Here is a 24023-nt window from a genome sequence, read left to right as displayed (position 1 = left end):
TGGTGTGACACGTACGGGGGTGGGGGTACGACTCGAGCGTACAGGGGTGTACATAGACGGTGGTACGACACGTACAGGGGTGGGGGGGTACATGGACGGTGGTACGACACGTACAGGGGTGGGGGTACGACTCGAACGTACAGGGGTGTACATTGACGGTGGTACGACATGTACAGGGGTGGGGGGGGTACATGGACGGTGGTGTGACACGTACGGGGGTGGGGGTACGACTCGAACGTACAGGGGTGTACATAGACGGTGGTACGACACGTACAGGGGTGGGGGGGGTACATGGACGGTGGTACGACACGTACAGGGATGGGGGTATGACTCGAACGTACAGGGGTGTACATTGACGGTGGTACGACACGTACAGGGGTGGGGGGGTACATGGACGGTGGTGTGACACGTACGGGGGTGGGGGTACGACTCGAACGTACAGGGGTGTACATTGACGGTGGTACGACACGTACGGGGGGGTACATGGACGGTGGTGTGACACGTACGGGGGTGGGGGTACGACTCGAACGTACAGGGGTGTACATTGACGGTGGTACGACACGTACAGGGGTGGGGGGGTGTACATTGACGGTGGTACGACACGTACAGGGGTGGGGGGGGTACATGGACGGTGGTACAACACGTACTGGGGTGGGGGTACGACTGGAACGTACTGGGGTGTAGGTACACGGGGGGTATGACATGTACTGGGGTGGGGGGGTGTACATTGACGGTGGTACGACACGTACTGGGGTGGGGGTACGACTGGAACGTACTGGGGTGTAGGTACACGGGGGTATGACACGTACTGGGGTGGGGGGTGTACATTGACGGTGGTACGACACGTACTGGGGTGGGGGTACGACTGGAACATACTGGGGTGTAGGTACACGGGGGTATGACACGTACTGGGGTGGGGGTGGGGCTCGAACGTACTGGGGTGTACATAGACGGTGGTACGACACGTACTGGGGTGGGGGTACGACTGGAACGTACTGGGGTGTAGGTACACGGGGGGTATGACACGTACTGGGGTGGGGGTGGGGCTCTAACGTACTGGGGTGTAGGTACACGGTGGTACGACACGTACTGGGGTGGGGGTACGACTGGAACGTACTGGGGTGTAGGTACACGGGGGTATGAAACGTACTGGGGTGGGGGTACGACTGGAACGTACTGGGGTGTACATAGACGGTGGTACGACACGTACTGGGGTGGGGGTACGACTGGAACGTACTGGGGTGTACATAGACGGTGGTACGACACGCACTGGGGTGGGGGTACGACTTGAACGTACTGGGGTGTACCTAGACGGGTGGGGGTATACATACACGGGGGTACGTGTCGGACGTACGGGGGCTGGGGGGAGTGTTGGGCGCGTATGCGGGCACATGTCTCCATGGTTGCTATTGGAGTTCGGTGCAGACGGTGTTTTTTCCATACGGTTGTACGCTCGGATGCACGGGATGGATCGTGATTCCTCGGTCGGACTTGGCTTTTCACGTTTGTAAGGTAAATCGTCCGAGGACGTGTCGGACACATTTTCCGACCCGAGGACGTGTGGGGAATGATTCCCAGTGCGGTTCGTATGGACTTTTTACCATGCGAATCGTGATTGCCAGTTCGTACAGCACTTGTACGATTCGTACGGTAAAAAGACCCGATACGAGTCGTACGGGGACATTTTTAACCGGATCGTGATCGGCACCCAAATGTTTCATGTATTTGTTGTCGGCGGAGTCACTATAAAAATCAGACTAGGGGTGTCAATCTGTATTTAAAAAGTGAAATAGAAGATAATGATAAGTGGATGGAGTTTGCAACTTATTTGTTGGTAGAGGATTGTTTTGATTTGGGATGTGAGCAGCGTATTTGCAAATATTGTTATAACAAATTAGATGAGAATAAAATGCCTGCTAGAGCTGTTCATAATAATCTAGAGTTGGTTGCTATTCCTCCAGAGCTGATGGATTTAAATACGTATGAGTCTATTCTCATACAATGTGTTCACCCGTTTCAGGCTATTGTTCGTATGGAACCCAAAACAAGTAAATTACCTCCATCAGAGTTGCAAAGAGGATTGAAAGGAAGAGTTGTGTATTTACCATTAGATTTAAGGAAAAATATTGAAACTATTGGTGAAGACCATGCAGAAAATCAGCCACTAGTCATTCTAGTTAATGGTGTTCCTACTAAGAATAAGAAAATCTGGCAAGAGTTAGTGGATGTTAGAAAAGTGCAAAAGGCATCATTGTATCTGTTAAGAAATAATGAGTACTATAGAAATGTGTTTGTTGGAGAAGAAGAAATAGATTTAGCAGAAGATACTGAAACATTAAGTGGACAAATTGAAAAAGTGGGCATGTCCAGATGTGAAGAGATCTATGAACATTACAGTGTACATCCACTTCATTCCAAAGAGGTGATGGGGAATACGATTGAGTTGTTTCAAATGAAAAAAGCAAGAGGAAGTCCCATGAGTGTATGGGAAGAGAGCTTGGAAGCTCATTATTTCCCGCAGTTGTTTCCAACAGGAAAAGGTGGACGATATGATGAACGTCCTGTGCAGATTCCTGCATCTGAATATCGGACAACAAGATTATATGCAGAAGATCCAAGATTTCGTCAATGTATCCCTTATATGTTTCATCTTCTGTTTGAAAGTGACTTGTCTGGACTTTCATATGCAGTAAATCACATTTTAAAAACTGGAATGCATCTTCAAAATGTAACTGCAAAGGATTTTATGGAAAAAGTGCATCAGAGAGATGATCATTTAGAATCTCAGTTGATTAATCTGATGGCATGTCAGCGTGGGACTAATGAATATTGGTATCGTCAACATGGAGAACTGAAATGTATGCTACGGAACTTGGGAACTCCTACATGGTTCATTACACTAAGCTGTGCTGAGTATGCTTGGGATGGTTTACTTGAATTTCTTCGAGAGGCAAATTCCAATATAAAAAATATTGAATACAAGATACCTGGAGAATTGTGCTCTTTGGATCCTGTCAATGTGTGCAGATATTTCAATCAAAGATTTGAAGCTATGATGTCTTTCATCTGTAATAAAAAGAATCCTCCTCTTGGAGAAGTTGTGGATTTCTTTTGGGGAAAGGAGTATCAAGCAAGAGGTGCTCCTCACATACATATGTTGTTATGGGTCAAGGACGCCCCCAAATTTGGAACAGATTCAGAAGATACTGTTTTGTCTTTCATTAGAGATTATGCTACATGTGCTCTTCCCAGTAGCAGAGAAGACAAAAACTTAAAACAACAAGTCTTACGATTTCAAAGCCACAGGTGTGGAAAATACTGTCGACAAAAGTACAAGTCAAAGGATAAGTTCTATACCAAATGTCGTTTTGGATTTCCACGTCCTATATTATCCAAAGGAAGAGTGAACAGTTTTATGTCAGCTGTACGACATACCTTTACAAGAAAGTCTCCGAAAAACACCTATAACTTAGGAAGAAGCGAAGAATCAAAATACATAAATGACTACAATCCAGTTATTTGATCCATGTGGAATGCTAACATGGATATTCAGTATGTTGCGGACAATTCCATTGCTGTTGCTCGATATGTAACATCTTACATTACTAAATCAGACAAGACTGAATTGAAAGAAATGTGGGAAGAGATTTCTCACGAGAAGACTCTAAGTAAGAAATTATACAGTTTCAGTTTGAAGATGTTATCGCATCGTGAAATTGGAGCATATGAATGTTCAGATCGGTTATCATCTGCAAGTCTATATTCCAAAAGTAGAAGAATCATTTGGGTGAGTTTAGGTCTTGCAGGAATGCGAAATCAGGTACTGAGATCTGTTCAAGAAATTGGATATTTAGCAGAAAATGACCCTGAATGTACAGATATTTTGAAAAACAATATGTTGGACACATACTATCCAAATAGAAGTCATCATCTTGAGAACATGTGTCTCTATGAAGTGCTGCAAAACTACACTTTTAAACGGAATACTACAGAGAACATCAACGATGGAAAATATGGAGTGATTGGTTCCGAAGGATGTCTGGTGAAACAAAGGAAAGGAAATGTAATTAACCTCTTCTATGCCCATGACGAGATAGTCTCGTCATGGAGCACGGTTGCGCTGTGCCCATGACGAGACTATCTCGTCATGGACTCCGCCTGCTAATGAAAGGCCCGGCACAGCAGGGGGAAAGGGCGGGGCATTGAAGGGGTTAATCACAGAAAACTGAGTTGCGACACTGCTGACAAAAGGGAATTTTACTATTTAGCCCTTTTGCAAATGTTCAAACCATGGCGTTCAGAACTGGAATTACTTGGAGATTTTCCCAGCTATGAAGATTCATGTAATGCTTGTAAAGATAGCATACAATGCAGTGCTTTCGCAAATTGTATCAAAATGTTGAATGATGAAATTGTTCAAGAAGCTATAATTGCAGCTGAGATTGCTAGAGACAGTTCTCAAGACAGTCAAAGTTCTGCTGCACTGAGTCAAGATCCACTAGGACAACCAATTGTTGAAAATGAAGCAGCGATTGCAATGAATGAGGTGGAAACAGCAATGTATCAAGCACAAGAAGATGCAATACAGTTAGGAAACTTGGAAGAGCAACTAAATGTTGAACAGAAACATATATCAGCAAGTGAAAGAGCAGATTGACCATGGATTACTTCATGAAAAGAGAGGGTGCTCATGTACATCATTTCAACCTATCCGAATGTATGTGAGTGGTCAAGCTGGAACAGGAAAAAGTTTCCTAATTAAAGTAATTACAAGTTATCTGCAAAAAACAACTGAGTCGCATTTGTCTTGTGTTGTCACTGCTCCAACTGGGTTGGCAGCACATAACATTAAAGGAATTACTTTACATTGTTTACTAATGCTACCAGTAGAGCATGAGAACAAATTGGAATACCACAAGCTATCTGGTGAAGCTTGTTGTGAAGTTTCAAGAGTCCTGAAGAAAATGAAACTTCTCATTATTGATGAGGTGAGCATGTTTCAAACTTGATTCTTGCCTTTGTGCATTTAAGAATGCAGCACATTCTTAAAACAGAGTATGACGTGTTATTTGGAGGAAAACACGTCATAGTTTTTGGAGATCTACTGCAACTGACTCCGGTAAAAGGACAACCGGTATTTAAAACACTTGCCCATGAAGATACCAGAAAGTCTCTTGGCAGTGTTGGTAATGTGAACATTTGGAGTAATTTTGAATACAAAGAACTGACAACATATATGCGACAGGCAAATGATGCTGAATATGGAAGTATTCTTCAAGATATAAGAATTGGAATTCTTTCAAAACAAGGGAAAGAAGCTTTGGAGAGTCGATTACTTTGGAATGTCTTTCCAAATGAAAATGCAGTTCCTGCAAAAGTGTACGTGGAAATTGCTAAAAATAAGTCAGTGATTTGCTTAATGTCAACACTGCGTGAGTGTTCAATATTCAACGAAGAATTATTAAAACTGGAAAATGAAGAAATTGTAAAAATGGAAGCCATCGATAAAATACTGCATGAAGGAATCACTATTAGTTTGAAGGGTAAGTTGAGATCAAAACTGGAGTGTTTAGAAAAAAAAATATCTAAAACTGCTGGTTTAGAAAAGACACTATATGCGTGTGTAAACTGTCGGGTAATTTTAAGGCGTAATTTGGATGTAGAGAAAGGTTTAGTTAATGGTGCAATGGGCAAAGTGGTGGATTTTGTGAATTATCAGAAAAAAGAAGGAATTGCATTTTTAAAAATTAAATTTGATCAGATTGCTGAAGTTAAAGAAATTGGTCGTTGTTCAGTTCGTTTTTTGCTTGTTAAAGATTTATATGTCCGTAGGAAGCAATTTCCATTTTCTCTGGCATATGCAGTGACTATTCATAAATCTCAAGGATTAAGTGTAGACAGTGCATTGGTGAACATTGGATCTACCGTATTTAAAGAGGGTATGGCATATGTTGCTTTGTCGCGAGTCAGAACATTATCTGGTTTGTTTTTGATTGATTTTGATGAGACAAAGGTTACTGCAGATGCAAACTGTGTAAAAGAGTATAATAGGTTAAGAAGGGTGTATGCTCCAAATTTAGGTCAATATCCTGTATTTGAAAATCGTGTGGTTGGTCGAAAAAGAAGGTTAGAGAATATCTGTTCTGAAGGTGTCAAGAAAAGAAAAGAACAATATAATGTTGTGATTGCAGGTAAAAAGAAATTGGACACTGTTGGAGAGATTGTTGGTTATCAGTTTGAAAATAGTTCTGGTGTCAACTGCTATGCTAATGTAGTGGTCAATGTTGTTTTTTATCTTGAAGGTTTGCAAGAACAAATTATGGAGAATCGGCAAAAAAGATTTTGTTCTCTGTTGCATTCTGTTTATGAAAAATTGACAACACATAGAAGTAAAATACAATCTGTTTCAGATGTTCGTAGTCTTTTGGATGTGTGTTCTGGTTCTACACAAAATATCCAACAAGATGCTCAGGAATTTTTAATGTATATACTTACCATTTTTGAAAATGAAGTTACAAATGGGAACATTATTGTTAAAATTGCATGTATACATGTAGCACCAATGTAGATACTGAGAGATTTCTGTATTTAACATTACCAGACTGTAAATCAGTGTCTTTCAATAAATTAGTGAAAGGTGCAATTCAAAACATGGAGTGTAGCCAATGTAAATCAGAAATGTTATCCACATTATTCTTAACAAAATATGGAAAATACATAACTTTAATGATGCAACGTTGTACAGCTGACGGAAGAAAATTGGATACTTTAATAAAACAATTTGTAGCAGCACAACTATCAATATCAGGAAGGACTTTTGTAGCAATTGCAATAATTTTCCATGATGGTCCTTCCACCACATCTGGACATTACACTGCCTATCTAAAATGTGACAAAGGCTGGACACTTTGTAATGATGCCCAGTTGGTTTTCAAACAACGTTTGCCTAGTGAATTATCAAATTCATACCTAATATTTTTAAAGCCAAAGTTTTAGGAAGATAATTCACTCTCTGAGGAATTTATTATTATAATTTAATAGGACTACCATTGGACAATTTACATAAAGAAGAAGTGCAAAAATACCATTTGGCCTCAAGGAAAGGTATATTTTTCAATTATTGACTTTTTGGTGGTCATTTATTTGGTGATTATTTTAATGCGGCAACATTTACAGTTTTTATAAGTTAAAGTTATAACATTTTGTACTCTGTAAGCATTTCATACATGTATGATTTGTATTTTCTGGTATTTTGCTGAGTATAGTATGTTGTTTTTTTTTTAACAATCTCTCTGATTGTTTTTTTTTGCCCGCTGTTAAGTGATGAGTACGATTGAAATCACTATTTCTTGTGAAATTCAATATATTCTGAGAACAGCGAAAAAGGCAAACAAATTACTTTGTGGAAATTATGCTGTTTTATAACAAATGTATTATTACATATTATAATTTTTTTTTCTTTCTTTCACAGATCCAAATTTTAAAATAAGCAATTTATATGAATTTAGATTGCAATGAATATATGAAAAAAATGTATACCATTTTTTTCTCCTATTATTGTGAAGGTAAGTTTAACTAAGCCTCAATATGCAGAATGACGAGGTCTGCAAGAAGCTACAAAGTTGAAACATGTTTCTAAAAACACTCTGTTTATACGTATGTAGTTTTCAAATCTGACCATAATCAGATATCATGTGACCTGCAAAAAAAGAGATTTGAGGGGTTCAAAATATTTCCCATTGTACCTATTGAAGGACCGCAATCATTTCAATCATTCTTCTTTGAACATCTTTGCAGACAAAACTCTGTGCTTACCTTCTATCATTCGCAAGGAATTTTGAAACTGGAAATATGTCACTTTTTGTAACATAGTTATTGCGCAAGACACTCTTTCATATTTACAAAGAAAGGAAAGGCACTCTGTGCACTTTTTATACTCCATGTAAATACAACCTCATTATGCACACCACTTTGCGTTGAAAGGGATGTTCTATAAGTGTTGTTGTGCATGATTGCACTGAATACTCATAGAACAAGACAGATGTCTAGATTTATTAAAAATCATGAATCTCGATATGTGTATGAATGCTGCACCATTCTAAAATTGGTGTAGGAAAGCACAACAAGGAGAATTGTTTTCATTTCTCCACATTTTTATATCTTCAATGCATGCTGAAATGTTCAGCATACATTGAAGGAGAAAAATGCATTTTCTCATTGTTTTTGTGCAGGAAGGTGTGTCTTCTTTTATATTTTTTGGGGGGGTTTTCTAACAATTTTGTGATTTTTTTGGTTTTTCTGAAAAGAAAAAAAAAAAAACAGGAGAAACCAAACAATGAACTTCAGGGAACAATAAAAAAATAAAAAAAATAAAAAAAATAAAAAACTAGCAAATGCGGCAAATCAGATCGATCGACTGCTCACCATAGCACAAAGTTGCATTGCACTTAGTGCAGAGCACTTTTAAAAATTGAAATTGAGGACGGATGTCCAAGGTTTGGGCTGATGGATGCACTCTTGATTAGGGGTGGGCGGAATTTGCGAAATTCACTTTCGCAAATTATCGCGAAATTGTTAAACATCTCCGCAAATACACGGAAATATCGCAAAGATGCAGACGTTTTTTCCCGCCCGTTCGCGGTATTTTCTGCATGGTCGCAACTCGCCAACTTACCCATGTGGTTGCTCGTGGGCGCGGCCATCTTGTTTTCACTTGTCTCGCGGTGCATGATCACGAGAAGAAAGACGTGATCGCGCGACGAATGACCTCACTGCGGGCGTGAACTGTCGCGAGACAGCGCAAATGGCTACCAACAATCCAAAATCTCATGGAGAACGCGACAGGATCGGGAAAACTTGTCGGCGAACGCGGGGATTCAGGTAAGGCGATCGCGCGCACGCGAGAATGTATTATTTTACAGCGCGAGCAAGCAAAAAATTTCCGGTAAAATGCGGATTGCGGAAATTTCGACATTTTCGCGCTCTCCGCGGAAAGCGAAAATGTCAAATTATCGCAATTTCCGCGACCGGAACGGAATTTTAGCCCAGGCCTACTCTTGATGTGCTCGGCTGCGATGAGGTGGAAGGCGCAGGAGCAGGAGTGTTTCTCATCCGTCGGCACTCTTCTCGTGCAAGATTGTTTGGATGAAGGGTCCTCATGTGCTTCATCATACTTGCTGTGCCGCACGAGTATTTCTTGTTAGAATCCCCTCGCGACACGACACTTTTGCCAATTTTGCACGGGACCAAGGTGGCATTGGTCTTATTCTGCCCAGAGGGAAAATTAAAAAATTTCCACACCACTGAAGAAAAACGTTCTTTGGGTGGTGCCTCCTCAAAAAATTCATCCTCAGATGAGTGAGGAGATGCAGGTGATGCCTGCTGCCCTGAAGCCATTTTTGGTTGAAAAAAGTAAGAGCTAAGTGTAAACTTAGTCTAAAAAATCTTGTTCTCTCCAAAGAGATGGTCCTCTAAAGAAGGTCAAAGAAGAATGATTGAAATGGGTGGGGTCTTTCAATAGTTAGAAGAGGAAGTGCAATGAACCAATCAAATCTCTTTTTTTGCAGGTCACATAGGATCCGCGCACCCTGCGCTTACGCAGCACGCACCCAGCGCACATCCGCGAAATTGAATTAAAAAGAAATATAGGATTAGATGTAAAAATATATTACTTTTAAGACTAGTTTAGAGTTTGTCTTCAATTAATATTCACATAAAATGCATAAATATTTTTTTTTAAATGTTAAATACTTCGCGGGATCCGCGCACCTACCGCGTCATAGATGCAGATGACGCATCGCGAAAGCGCGTAAACGTCGCGTTACGTACTTTGAACGTGTCGCGTATAGGCTGGGAGTCGCGTACCGGTCGCATTGGAATCGCACACTAGCCACGTACCCGACGCATACCATGCGCGGATGCTATCGCGTAGGGATCAGGAACGGTGCACTTAGGGTGCGCGGATCCAAAAACATGGAAAAAAAATATGTAAAATAAAGTTTTGAACATATAGTTAAAAAAATATTTTGAGAAATATAAAAAAATATGTTTGAAAAACCCATTAAATTCAAATAATATTTTTTAATTTTTAAAAGAATACATTGAAAAAATAAGTTTAAAAAATGGTGATAAAAAAGTATTTTTTTTAAAATGTAATTAATGAAATTGACACACTGAATTTGAAAAATATACAGATCCAATCAAAATCATTAAACATGATATCTTCAGAGATAAGTTATAGATAGGAATTAGCATTTAAAAAACCTTTGAAATTCACTGAAAAAACCATAGGTTTCATGCACGTTATAGTTAGGAATTGGCATTTAAGAAACCTTTGAAATTCACTGAAAAAACCAAAGGTTTCAGGGGCGTTACAGTTAGAAATTGGCATTTAAAAAACCTTAGAAATTCACTGAAAAAACCACAGGTTTCAGGGGTGTTATAGTTAGCTGGACATTTCCCTCGTACAAAACCCTAGAAATTCCCCTGTTATAGTTAGTTCAGCTAACTATAACTCGTGCCCCCGCAATGCACTGCTGATGACGTCACATATTACATCGCTCATGACATGGTCAGTGACATCACTGATGACATCACTGATGACATCTCAAATGACATCACTCATGACATCATCCATGTGATAAATTACTGCATCTTCTCACACCCTAATTTAACCGTTGATACACCAACTCAAAATTTCAGACGTCCATTCTCAAAACCATAGATACTCCAATACCAATAAGTACATACCCACTCATTAACTCTTAGGTCTACATACACCTGCACTCACTCACCTGTACAGTCACTCATACTTACAGTCACTCCGTACAAGACTATCATATGCATTTATACACCTACATAGACACTCACACACCACCAACCATCCATAGAAGTACTCTCACACCTAGTCAGTCATGCAAGTAATTAATCACACTCCCATTTACTCACCTATGCAGTTATACACACTCAAGTTCACTTACTCATAAAATAGTACCACATTCTTACGCTCTTATACAATCATTGATACAAGCACACACTCATCCATACAGCCACTCTCACAATCACACACTCTCACATATACCCACTTATATACTCTTAGATGCATATATACTGCCTTTCACATATGTAGTTAGTCACACATGTACCACTGAGATATACATTCAATCCCTAACACACCCATACATACATTCACTCAACCATACTGTTCATCACAGATGCACTCTTAAAACCATGCACCCATAGAATCACCCACTCACACATCTATGCATAGAGTCACACACACCCTACCCGCACAAACACTCAGGCAGCCATACAGATACTCAGACAACCAATCAATAACCCATATAGACACTCATATAGCTATTCACAAACCCATGCAGCTACTTATACACCAACAGACAGACATATACATACAACATACATTCACACAGTTTAGTCACTAGTCTGCAGTAAGATACATTTAATGACTCACTTATAGAGTCAGTTACGCACCTAGAAAATCATCCATTCACACACTTGTACAGCCACTCATTCTTCCACAGGCCTTTCACTATAAATATATAAAACATATTTAAACTTTACAGAAACACACAGTCACTGGATGATGTCATCAGTGATGTCATCAGTGATGTCATTTGAGATGTCATCAGTGATGTCACTGACCATGTCATGAGTGATGTAATATGTGACGTCATCAGCAGTGCATTGCGGGGGCACGAGTTATAGTTAGCTGAACTAACTATAACAGGGGAATTTCCAGGGTTTTGTACGAGGGAAATGTCCAGCTAACTATAACACCCCTGAAACCTATGTTTTTTTCAGTGAATTTCTAAGGTTTTTTAAATGCCAATTCCTAACTATAACACCCCTGAAACCTTTGTTTTTTTCAGTGAATATATATGTATGTGTATATATATATAAATACATATATAAACATATATATGATCTGCATATCTATATAAATAAAAATATAAATGCATTCATACATATATATATACATATATGCATGCATATGCATGTTATGTACATGAAAGTTTGAAAAACACTAATAAAAGCAAAGCTAAAAAGCCACCTAATTACAAACAGAATTACTTTAACTTAAACGAGAGCGAGGCCTATTGCATTTCCAATGCTTGTTTACTTTTGTTCCATCAAGAAGGCATTCAGATGTGTCACACATTTGACATAAATTCTGAACGGTAGCACTCTAGTTGCTCATTAGATCACTGTAGTAAAGCTGCTGCTCACCAGGGAAGTCTGCTGCTGGTATTCAAAGTGCATGTTTCAGTCTGCATGTCAGAATTTTTTAATGAAATAGAAGAGGATTTGAGAAGTTAAAATGTGCCCTAATTTTTCTTTTTGCAGCACTAATCATAATTTCTATGGCAAAATGAACCCCCTCATTTTGTTCCTTTGCAAATTAAATGTTTTAAGTGTTACCACTTTATTCCAATCAAGATGGCTTCAGGCGTGCCATACTTTTGTCATAAGTAAGACTGTGAGCGCTCCACTTGTTCTTTAGAACACTCTGGGACATTCTGTCATTGGGCTATACTTGGGCTGAATCTGGGTGATATTTGTGCTACATTTGGGCTCTTTTGTCTCTGGTGGCCATCTTGGGAGACTTATTTGTTATGAAGTTTACTAATTTCCTCATTTACTACAGTCTCCTCAGTAGGAATACTTTCAGTTGTTTTACTTTGACTCCATCAAGAAGGCATTCAGATGTGTCACACATTTGCCATGAATTCAGAATGTTAGCACTCTAGTTGCTCATTAGATCACTGTAGTAAAGCTACTGCTCACCAGGAAGGTCTGCTGATGGTATTGAAAGTGCATGTTTCAGTCTGCATGTCAGATTTTTTTAATGAAATAGAAGAGGATTTGAGAAGTCACTCAAAATGTGCCCTAATTTTTCTTTCTGCAGCACTAATCATACTTTCTATGGCAAAATGAACCCCCTCATTGTGTTCCTTTTTAAATTAAATGTTTTAAGAGTTACTACTTTATTCCAATCAAGATGGCTTCAGGTATGCCATAAGTTTGTCATAAGTAGGACTGTTAGCGCTCTAGTTGTTCTTTCGAACACTCTGGGAAGCTGCAGTAGAACACAAAGGAATCAACTGACAGTCTCTGCCCTTGTTGGGTGTACATGTTTTATTGAGAATGTCAGACTTCATTCTCGCATGACTGAGAAAGATAATGTGAATTTACAGAAAATGTGCTCTCAGTTTAGCTTATAGATCACCTTCCAAACCTCTGTGGGAAAAGCATGATAAAATAGTTTTCTCTCAAACATGATTTGTGATATCCCAGCAGAAGGCTTTTTCACATGGTAAAATCACCTTAGCACATACCACAATTCCTAAAATGAGTATGGTACCATAAACAAATGATTTATAATGTAACTAATGTCTTAAAACCTTCTATGAACTGCAATGCTTTTTAATGAGGTGCTATCATGTATATTGGTCCCAAGATGGCTGCCAACACTTCTTGGATGAAGTGCTGACAGCCAATCAGATCTCACGATGAGATGTGTGGTTAGGCTCCGCTCAGATATATATGTGATTTTACTTTTGATTTTCTCAGGAACTACTGAATGGATTTACACCATTTAAGCAAAAGGCATGACTCTGAACCAAGGTCTACCTTTCTGCCAAATTTGGTGTAATTCCGTTCAGCAAGTTTTGGGACACCCCTTTTTTCTAGGCCCCCGCTTGACGAATCACCCCTCGAGACTTTCAGGATAGGAGCGGACCAGAGCGGGCCAGTAGTTTTGAAAATTTCTCAAAGACTTGTCAACCGGTGCCAAAGTTATTCTAAATAGAATGTTGCGGATTTCTTATGGATAATAGGTCCTAACTATAACTACCTACTGGCGACCACCAGTATGTAATATATATATATATATCACTTTCCTTTTTCCTGTTGTACCATTAAGACTATACACCATATCTACATTTTGTTCAAATTCTGGAATGCTCCAAGATAGACAACTCCCCCCGGATGTGTCTCCTTAATATTTGGGTTTGCCACAAATTAGTCCCGTACTGAACAGCTGTGGGTTACGTTGGGATGTGTGTTGCCAAAGCACAACATTGCTAGAACATGGAGGGGTGGAGTTCAGCTGTGTTATAAAGATTGGGAGACAGACATGGATTGGTGTATGCAGGCAGAGAAGGTGGTTTATGAAAGTTGAGGTTGCCCACAAAAATGGTCCAAAATGTGGGGTCCATGGAATGAAAGTAGAGGTTTGCTGTGTACCACTGTTGTCCCCCCCTCCCTCCCCAGTGGTAGGCAATGAAGATATTTAATTGCTTTAATATGGAACAACAATGTATGTTCTTCTGTAATGTTTCCCAACGCCTAAATGGGTATATTTGCTTTGTTTTGAGCTTTTTGTATTGTGAGATTATAGTATTGTATTGTTTTGTTTTATGTTTATTTTGAATAAAAAGAAGATTTTTAAGAAAGAATCTGGAATGCCTTCCTTTTACATTTTCAAAAATGAGTACCTGAAATTTAAAAAACTTGGGAGTAGAATCAATTTACCATGTATACATACATTTTTTAACATACCTAACATTTTACCATATAAAATGTATGCCCTCTAAGCTTCTTACCTCATGTGAGTCAAGTAATTAAATCCATTCTTAATAATTCTTCTTACACATAGTTTCAACACCTATCTCTTTTCCTGAAATGATATGTACATTTCTTATCCTATAAAGCAATCCATTTAGGCTGTAATATTTTTGTGGTTTAGCTTTGGAATGTGGCTGGTAGGGTGTTCCACCAGTGTTGCTTCAGGGGCACCTAAGTAAAGGGAAAATGATGATGAGGGGAGAGCTCAGACAGCTATTAAGCAGAAGGAAACATAAGACTGCGTCTCTCAGTTGGTGTAATAAAGACTTAGATTAACTCTGCTGTCCAGCCTTGTATCTTATGAAATACATTAAGAGTAATTGATTGGGAGAATCTCAACATATCCTCCATAATCTTACGGCATGATATTATTTTTATTATAAAGCAGCTCAAAATCATATCTTAAATTTAAGTCATATTTAATAATTATGTAACACATAGCAATATATAGTAATTTTCCCAACTTATTTTCATCAGTTTCAACACACCCGATCTCTCTTGATTGAAAACAAATGGAACATTGAAATTCTCTCTCTAAACTTCATAACTAAGTGGATTTCAATTGCAAACTGGATAGTTTTTATTATTCAAACAAAGAGAATGAGTGAGTTGTTCCTAACTTACAAACTCTTATCACATCCCATTGTCAAATAGTATTGATCCTAAAACTTCAAACTTTCTGCACCCTTTTTTCTTGTAAATTCTTATCACTTTCTATTATAATTTGGTATTTACCCAGATTCTAACATTTAAAACCATTCCACAACTCATCAACACCTCTATTTGCCATCAAATGGTGGAAATGACAAAAAACAATAATCACAATAGCTGAATATTTATTATATCGGAAGTTTATTCAGGTTTCCTTTTTCAATAACTACCCCATAAGTTGCTGAGAACATTTAGTCCATAGGAAATCATGAAGACAACTCATCTTTATATAACTGCATGTAACTTTCCATTTCAAAATTATACATACAATTAAGTCTTCAATATATTTGTAAGGTCAATTATTGTTGTTGGACCTGTCAGCCTTAGGATGGTCTTCCCCCAAAAGTTTTGGCTTCATTCTCAGATTATTTCTGAATGTTGTTTTTTCCGGCCTTGAAACTCTGTGCACTTTACCATTGCTAACCAGTGCTAAAGTGCTTGTGCTTGCTAAAACATAGTGAAATTGGCTTATACCTGATTGCCATTTTTAATGTATTTATAAGTCCCTAGTAAAGTGGTAAACCATAGACCCAGGGCATGAAAATCAAATGTAGTTAGTGGTCCTTACTATATGTCCTAGGTCTGCCAGTGCAGTCTTATTGCAGTTTTAACTGCCAATTTAACTTATCCAAATAACCCCACTGAAAAATCTTGAATTCTCCTTTATTTACAATAGGTCACTCCTGAGGTAGTCCCTAGGTAGCCCAATGGGAAGGGTGTAATGTAATTAAAAGGTTAGACATATACTTTTCAGTTTTAAAGGCTTTAGTAGTGAAAAAATACATTTGTTTTTCACTACGGAGAGGCCTACCTCTCTCACTTGTTATTTGTATTTGTATTTAGGTTATAAAGTGCACTATACCCATGGGCGTCAAAGTGTTGCCAATGAAATAAACTGCTGAGTGAAAACAAAGCACTGCAATCAAAGATGGGAGAAAAGCCACATTTTCAGTTGTGAAGGTCATATAGGAGGCTAAACTCACAATGTGGAAGGGCAGTGTGTTCCACAGTTTGGCCGCTGCTACAGAGAAGGAACGAATGCCCCCTTTTTCTTTCCAAAATCTTGGAATGTTCACCTTCCTCAGCAAGGAGGATCTAAGCTGTCTCTTAGGGGAGTACAAGTAAAATGCTGTCCTCAGGGCTACTGACCCCTGGCGGTGAAGGCCAAATTAACGATACAGAGTGCTTTAAAATTCACCCCCTTCTTAACTGGCAGCCAACACAGAAAGCGTCACCCTTCCCTGAAGGAAAGACATTTGGAAACATCTAATACCAAATGTGCTACTTCATTTTGAATAACCTGAAGTTTGTTGAGAGATGGCATATTGATATTATGGTATAGTGCATTGCAATAGTCCAGATGTGCGGTGACTAGTCCAGCTACTTCAAGTTCAGCTGCTAAAAGTGTGAAGATCTTTTTCAGCATTTTAATAAAAAACACAAGAACTCATGGTCCTTTTGACCTGAGAGTCAAAAGTGAGGTTATTGTCAAAAATTCCCCCTAGGATTTATGGAGGCACAATAGGAGTCTGTAATGGATCACACAGTTCTTCTTCATCCAGATACTTATATCTGTCATACAATTTTAAAATTTTGCAGCTGACACCATGTTTTTAAGAAGTGACACAATAATCTGGGTGTCGTCTGCATAGGACAGCACCTGAAAGCCGAAAGATCTCACTAGTTTTGCCAGGGGGGGCATTATGAAGATTAAACAGGGTGGGGCTGAGGGAGGACCGCTGCGGGACCTGTGGTATGCTGTGGTACCCCACAAGGGAGCCAGAAGGGATACACCCTGAAGTCTCCGCAGTTGACAGTTTGGGTCCTATTAGTCAAGAAGGAACTCAGGAGAGCAAAAGCAGTATCCCAAAATACTACATTTTCTTTTTTTGTTGGAGTACCATAGTACTTCAACTGGGGTCCCACTGGCCCATATGAGGTGGCCGTGCTGAATCCCTCAGGAACACCTCAGGACCTGTGCACAAAATAATTTCTTTATTTTTGACCCCAGAAGAAGTCCTACTGAGCCTCTCCTACAAGAGCCCGGGAGTCAGGATACCCTTACCCTTCCCTCATGTAGCTTACTTGTTTTAAAATCAGGACACAGAGACCGAGTGCCCGGGTCCTCAAATTGCAAACTCAACATTTATGATGATATTGTAGCCTGTCAATAATATCGCTAGGAAACCTCTATGTCCCGCCCAGCTATTACCAAGTTTTAAACCTTCAGTTCTGAAAAACTCCTGAATGGATTTACACCAAACACAAAAATCATGTTTTTTTGAGTAAAGACATAGCTTGCTGCCAAATTGAGTGTAATTCTGTTCAGCCGTATTTCTAAAGTGCTTCTTATAATTTCTACTGGAAATTATATGGGGAAATTGTGTTTTGAGACCCCTCTCATTCTATGTCCATGCTTAACGGATCACCCCAACACTTTCCAGGAAACAGCTGAGGTGTATGTAGAATGGGGTTCTAGTGAAATGTATAAACCACGAGCCCGAAGGTAGAGTGATTAATAAATGTCACCTGAAGCCCAAGATGGTAACATAAGGCCGTATGGCATATGCTACTCCTTCTGTATTTTTATATTACATAATTTATTAATTGACTTTAGGGATCTTTAGATAGATTTCAACATTTGCGCATCATTTGTTTAGTATTCATTGTTTGCCTGAAGCTGGAGATATGTCTGTCTACGTTTTGAGAAATGTGTTTTGTTGGGGGGGGCTGATGTATTAATATTTAAAATGCATTTTATTCAGCAACATGCAATGTAAGTAAATGTTTAAATGCAAAGCAATTTGTAAGGACATTTTTAAAACAATGCATACTGAAATGTGCTATTCTTTTGTAGTATATTGACACCATATTGTTGGTTTAACAAGGTATGTTTAAAGAATGAAAATAATGTTCAATGTGAGTTCTGAGTTTACAACGTTTATTTTCCTACACTGGGGAAGATTCATCAGTAGATGTTTGCTTCAAGGATGGGCCTGCGAGTGTGTGTCTATCAATGTACTGAGAGCTTCAATAGCACTGTGAAATGCATTGTTTTTATTAGCACTAAACAAATAGTAAATGCTGTGTCAACCATCCATTTACCTTTTTTGCTTGTTTAGGTAAGCTAAATATCCTCAATTTAATTCAGCACTATAAATTCACATTTAGAACTCTTATCTGTGAAATACAATATTTTTTTTATTTTTTATTAACATTTCCAGAAAATACAAATACATTAAACTTCAGTTATTACCATTTAAATATCTATTAGGAAGTACAGTACGGTAGTGTGATTATACAAATGTAACAGCGGTTAATGCATACTAAAAAGAGCAAATAAAACCTATGCAATTCATTTGACAGTTGAAAAAGAAAACAAGTCAAACTATTCATTACATCTAGCTCTTGTCATCACTATATGCCGTCATGATTAATTTGATTCTAAGCCATCCTTGCGTCTCTACTCCAGTCGGCCACATATGCCGAGACTTTCCTCCCCCGGATTCTAGCCTGCCTACCCCTACAGGCATAGATAGCCCTCTCTTGAGTGTGGATTCCCAGGAGTCTGGCTAACCACATATGAAATGTTGGTTGTTCAGTGTCTTTCCATCTTGCTGCCAGCAAGATCCTATATACTGCTGACCCCAAGAACAGACTATATTCCTGTTCAGTACTGAGGCCTAAGGTGCTATCGTATCCAAGGATCAGCAGGGTTGGGGACAGTTCTAATCTTCGGCCAAATACTTCCTCCCAGTACCTTTGTAGCCCTGTTTTTAACAGATCTAGTTTATCACAATCATACAACATATGAATCAGAGTGGCAGGGCTGAACTCACACCTGGGACACTTATCATCTATTCTCTTTCCCCATAGATGTAATTTTGCTGGTGTAAAATAAAGGTTAAAAATAGTTTTATACAATTGGGCTTTGAGATTCGAAGATAGAAGTATTTTGGTCGTTAGAGAGAGGCTCATATAGATATAGATATCCACATCGGCGTTCCCCAGCTTTCTTGCCCAGTATGTCTCAGTTTTTTCCAGGTCATCTGGGATCTTATCAAGTAGTAGGGTGTAAATATTCCTGATTCTACTAGACCTAGAGGATATAGTATCCACAATCGGTATTTTATCAAGCTTGATCTTAGGGTTAAGAACGGAGAGGATGCTCCTAATCTGTACAAATTTAAAATATTGATTATCCGGTATACTAAAAGCCCGCTGAAGCCTGGAAAATTGAATATCTTGCTCTCCCCCACATAAATCCGCTATTGTTCTCACCCCGTACCTTTCCCATTTCTTCCCTAAGACAACCTTAATCTACGGTGGAAACAGCGATGAACGCCAAAGGGGAGTATATCTAGTCACTTTTGGGACAGCCATAAGTTTGGAGACCTGTTTCCAGACCTTCCATGCACTATAAATCCCTTTGCACCGTACCTTTTTATAATAGCTCGGTTCTAGCTGTCTAAGTAGCAGCCCAGGAGCTTCCTTCCCTAAAGACAGTTCATAAATAGTAGGTATTCTTTGGCCTTGGTCTATGCCCATATCGTTATCCAAGACAAACAGAGAGGCCATTTGATGGAGAAGGTTGCCCAGTAATAAAGGGTGAAATTAGGGATTGCAAGGCCACCCCTATCTTGTGGCAAAGCAAGAAATTTCATCGCTCTTCTTACCTTCCTATATTGCCACATAAAGCTGGAAAAAATTGACTCCAGCGCCCTCAGTGTCTTATCTTCCACGGCCAGCGGTATTGCACGGAAAAAGTAAAGAATTTTTGGTAGCATGGTCATTTAAAAAAAAAAATTCCCCTCCCTATGATAGATAGTTGCAGCCCGTTAACCCTTCTTAGATCGTTCCCTATAGTTTTAATTATAGGCTCAAAGTTACATTTCACAATTTCATCGACCTTAGCACTTATACGAATTCCAAGATAAACCGCTGTATCTGCTTTCCTTGGATCGGTAAAATCTATATTATCCGTGCACAATATAATAGTTTTCCCTTTATTCAGCGCATATCCAGAAAGAAGCCCATAGCTCTCAGCAATTTTATTTATTTCAACAATTGCCTCAGTTGGATTCGGAGTTAAAACTGCAACATCATCGGCATAAGCCAGGACTTTAGTCTCATAGTCGCCCGTGCTAATTGGGTTAATATTCTAATTCAATAGCAGTTTGACCACTAACGGATTAATATGGAGAGCGAATAAAATCGGAGAGCAGGGGCATCCTTGCCTGGTCCCTATTGATATATTAATTTTGTTGAATTCCTTCCCCATGAGTTGCAATCTTGCCCTTGGTTGAGAATACATTGCCTTAATAGATTTAATAAATTGCGGCCCAAAGCCATTAATCTCATATATCCCCCATAAAAATTCCCAAGACACTCTGTCAAAAGCCTTCTCGGCATCTAGAAGGAGCATAGACATCCGGCCGCCTGTCTCATATATAGTGTCAAATAAAGAGATGATCCTACGGGTATGATCAGTTGTTCCTTTACCCGGAATGAAACCATGCTGCCAAGGGCTGACCAGACGTTCTATGACCCTTCCCAACCGAGTAGCTAGTATTTTAGAATATAGTTTACTATCTGAGTTGATCAATGAGATCGGCCAGTACGAAGACGGATTCTCTACCGGCTTGCCTTTTTTGGGGAATATTACAATATCTGTCTCTTTCCAAGACTCAGGGGGGGGGGGGTTCCATTATACTGCACTCCCTTGAATAGGTCCAGCAGAAAGGGTGTTATAACAGTGCCTAAAATCTTGTAAATTTTGAGCAGCATTTTATCAGGGCCTGCGGCCTTCCGAGGTGCCATTTCTGATAGTGCTAAATGAACTTCTTCCAAAGTAATTTCTTCTTCTAACTCGTCGCTTGATACCCTACACAGGCCCCCTTTAAATTCGACATCATCGAATAAACCCGCTAGGCCTTGGGCAACTTCTAGTCGATCTTTATTGATGTCATCCTGATATAAATTTTGATAATAATGTTGAAACACTTTGACTATCTCTTCAGGATCAGTATGCATTTGTCCATCTATTTGTAGGGAAGATATTACGTTAACAATATCCTTTGCCTAGTATAGAGAGCCAGCCTTTTGCCTACTTGCTCCCCATTTTCATAAATACTGTTCCTATGGGATTGATATGCCTCCGCTGATCTATGCGTCAGCCAACTGTTTAGTTCTGTTTTTAGGGCAATTATCCGATGTTGAATTTGGCTTCCCACCTGTCCCTGTGTTATAGTTGTGACATACTCTTCTTCAGCCCTAGCTAACTCCTGTCATAGTTGTTGATTCGTGGTCTCCCGCTGCTTCTTAGTATTGACACCCCCCTGCTGGCACTGTAACGGTTAATATCAAAATATTCCTGTGCCCAGTTTTTAATAAATTCTATATATTCATTGTCAACTAATAATTTCCTGTCGAACGTTCACTTACTTCGTAGTCTCCTAAAACTGGGCACATCTATTTATAGGATCAAAGGGTTATGATCCGAGATTATTTTGGGTAGTTTTCTAATTCGAGCTCTTTCTAATAGATCCCTTGTGCTGTAGACACAGTCAATCCTGACAAACTTTTTATGAGGGCAGGAGAAATATGTATAGTCTGGGTTAGTTGAATTTTTAAGGTTCCAAAATCAACCAGACCATGACTATTCTCAAGGGAATTTAGAGCCCTATAAACTTTAGGTTTACGCCCAGAGTAGCCCCTTTGTCTCTGATTTTCATTTCCTACATCTAACGAGATATTCAGATCACCACAAAAAATTAAGGGGTTTGACCATATAGCCAGTTCTGTTTCTAAGACTTCGAATATCTGAGGGTCATCCTGATTCGATCCGTAGACCGAACATATTGTGCCTCCTATTGCAAGTTAGACTATGACCCATCTTCCCAGGGAATCCGCTGCTTTTCGTTTAGCTAAACCTACAGAAGCTTTAGCCAAAATGGCCACCCCACGGATATTAGAAGTATGTGTTGTGCAAGTCAAAATATTGTACCCTGCAACCCTCAGTAGTTCTCTTTTTCCCCAAGGAATATGTAGACAAACTACATCCGCGGAGTTTAGCCGCATGAGTTCTGCATATCTAAGCCTCTTTGCCCTATCATTTAAACCAGCTACATTCCACGATCATATGGTTATCTTCCCCATCTTAGGTTCAGTTTGATTTCAAAAGATGTCCACTTTAATCTTCTCTCATGTTCTTGCACATACAATTCGCACCTCCCATTCTGACTTTCATTAATATTTTTTCTTTTTTTTTACTGCTTCTTAGTTTCGATTTTATTTCTGGAAATGTTTTTTTTATCTTACATTTTACCCACCACCCAACCTTCCTCCTCCCTTCTATGCCCCCCCACCCTCCCAGCATCCCCCCTCCCCGCTCAAGGCATTCAGACTCAATCCTGGGTCTGTACGTGATGAGTGTGCTACACTGCCCTGATACTTAAACCTTTCACGGATACATAAACTTCTTTTTTTTTTACATGCTGCTCCTAAAGCCCCAATCCCCATAAGCATTATTTCATAACCATATTTTGATTCGAGTTATCATTCCAGTCCATATGTGCCCTGAAAACAAAAAACCTCCTCACAAATCACAAATCACAATACAATCACAATATCATCACTATTTAAGCATAGTTTCTTTTACTCCCTCAACCCCCCCTAGGGATTAAGTCATCCTAGTGAGTGTTTTTGCTTTAAACATGATAGTCTTAGCCTAGCCAGAAAGCCCATCCAAATACTCCTTAGCCTTTATTTCCGATAAAAAGAATTTCATTTGCCCCCGTAATCACTTTGAGCCGAGCTGGATTATTTAAGAAAGCTTGCGCTTTTTTGTCTTGAAAAGGCTTGTTAAGTTGACGCAGCCTCCACCGCCTTTTGACGGTGGAGTGGCAGAAGTCCGGGCGGACAAAATAAGAGATCTCGTGCCTAGATCTATTAGCTTCAGGCCGGGCTTTCTCATAAACAGCTTGGCGTAACAGAAAGTTGCCAAAGTATACCAAGATGGCACGGGGGAAAGCGCCTGCTCTTGCTGGTTGCTTCTGAACGAAAGGAACACGATTGGCACGTTGCACCTCTAGTGTCCAGTTCCAGTCTCTAAGTTCAGGCAAGGAGTCTCGCAACAGGTCTACCATATATGATCGAGTATCTGCCCCCTCCAGAACCCCCAGGACCCGAAGATTATTCCTCCGTTGGCGGTTCTCAAACTCCTCCAGCTTCCACTTGACGTCCATCAGATGTGCCCCGTGAGAGTCAGCTAAATTCTGATTCGAAGCTAGGTCAGCTTCAGTGGAAACGACCCTTGACTCAAGGTCAGTCAACCGCTCCCCAAAGGCACTGCATGTCTTGGTTAGTTTTCGTACAACCTCCTGCATCTTATGCATGGCGACCTGAGCCGTGCGACCATCTTGGCATGTCTCCTCCCGATGTAGTGAGATAGCTTGAAAGATAGTTTCTAATGTTGGAGGAGTTGAAGGGGTTGGAGGGGTCGGCCCAGGTGGATCAGGGTTGGGTTGATCATTAGACTCAGGCAAAGGTATAGGGTTTGTAAGTAGATTTGTGGGAGTGTGATCCCAGGCCAAATCCCCCTGTTTCTTTTTCTTTTTCCTCATAATAGTTTTTGATTTTGCCCCCTCAGGCGGTTCCTCGTCACT

The sequence above is a fragment of the Triturus cristatus genome, chromosome 5_2 (genome assembly GCF_964204655.1).
Source record: "Triturus cristatus chromosome 5_2, aTriCri1.1, whole genome shotgun sequence".
NCBI lineage: Eukaryota > Metazoa > Chordata > Amphibia > Caudata > Salamandridae > Triturus > Triturus cristatus.
Note: the sequence above shows the minus strand (reverse complement) of the source record.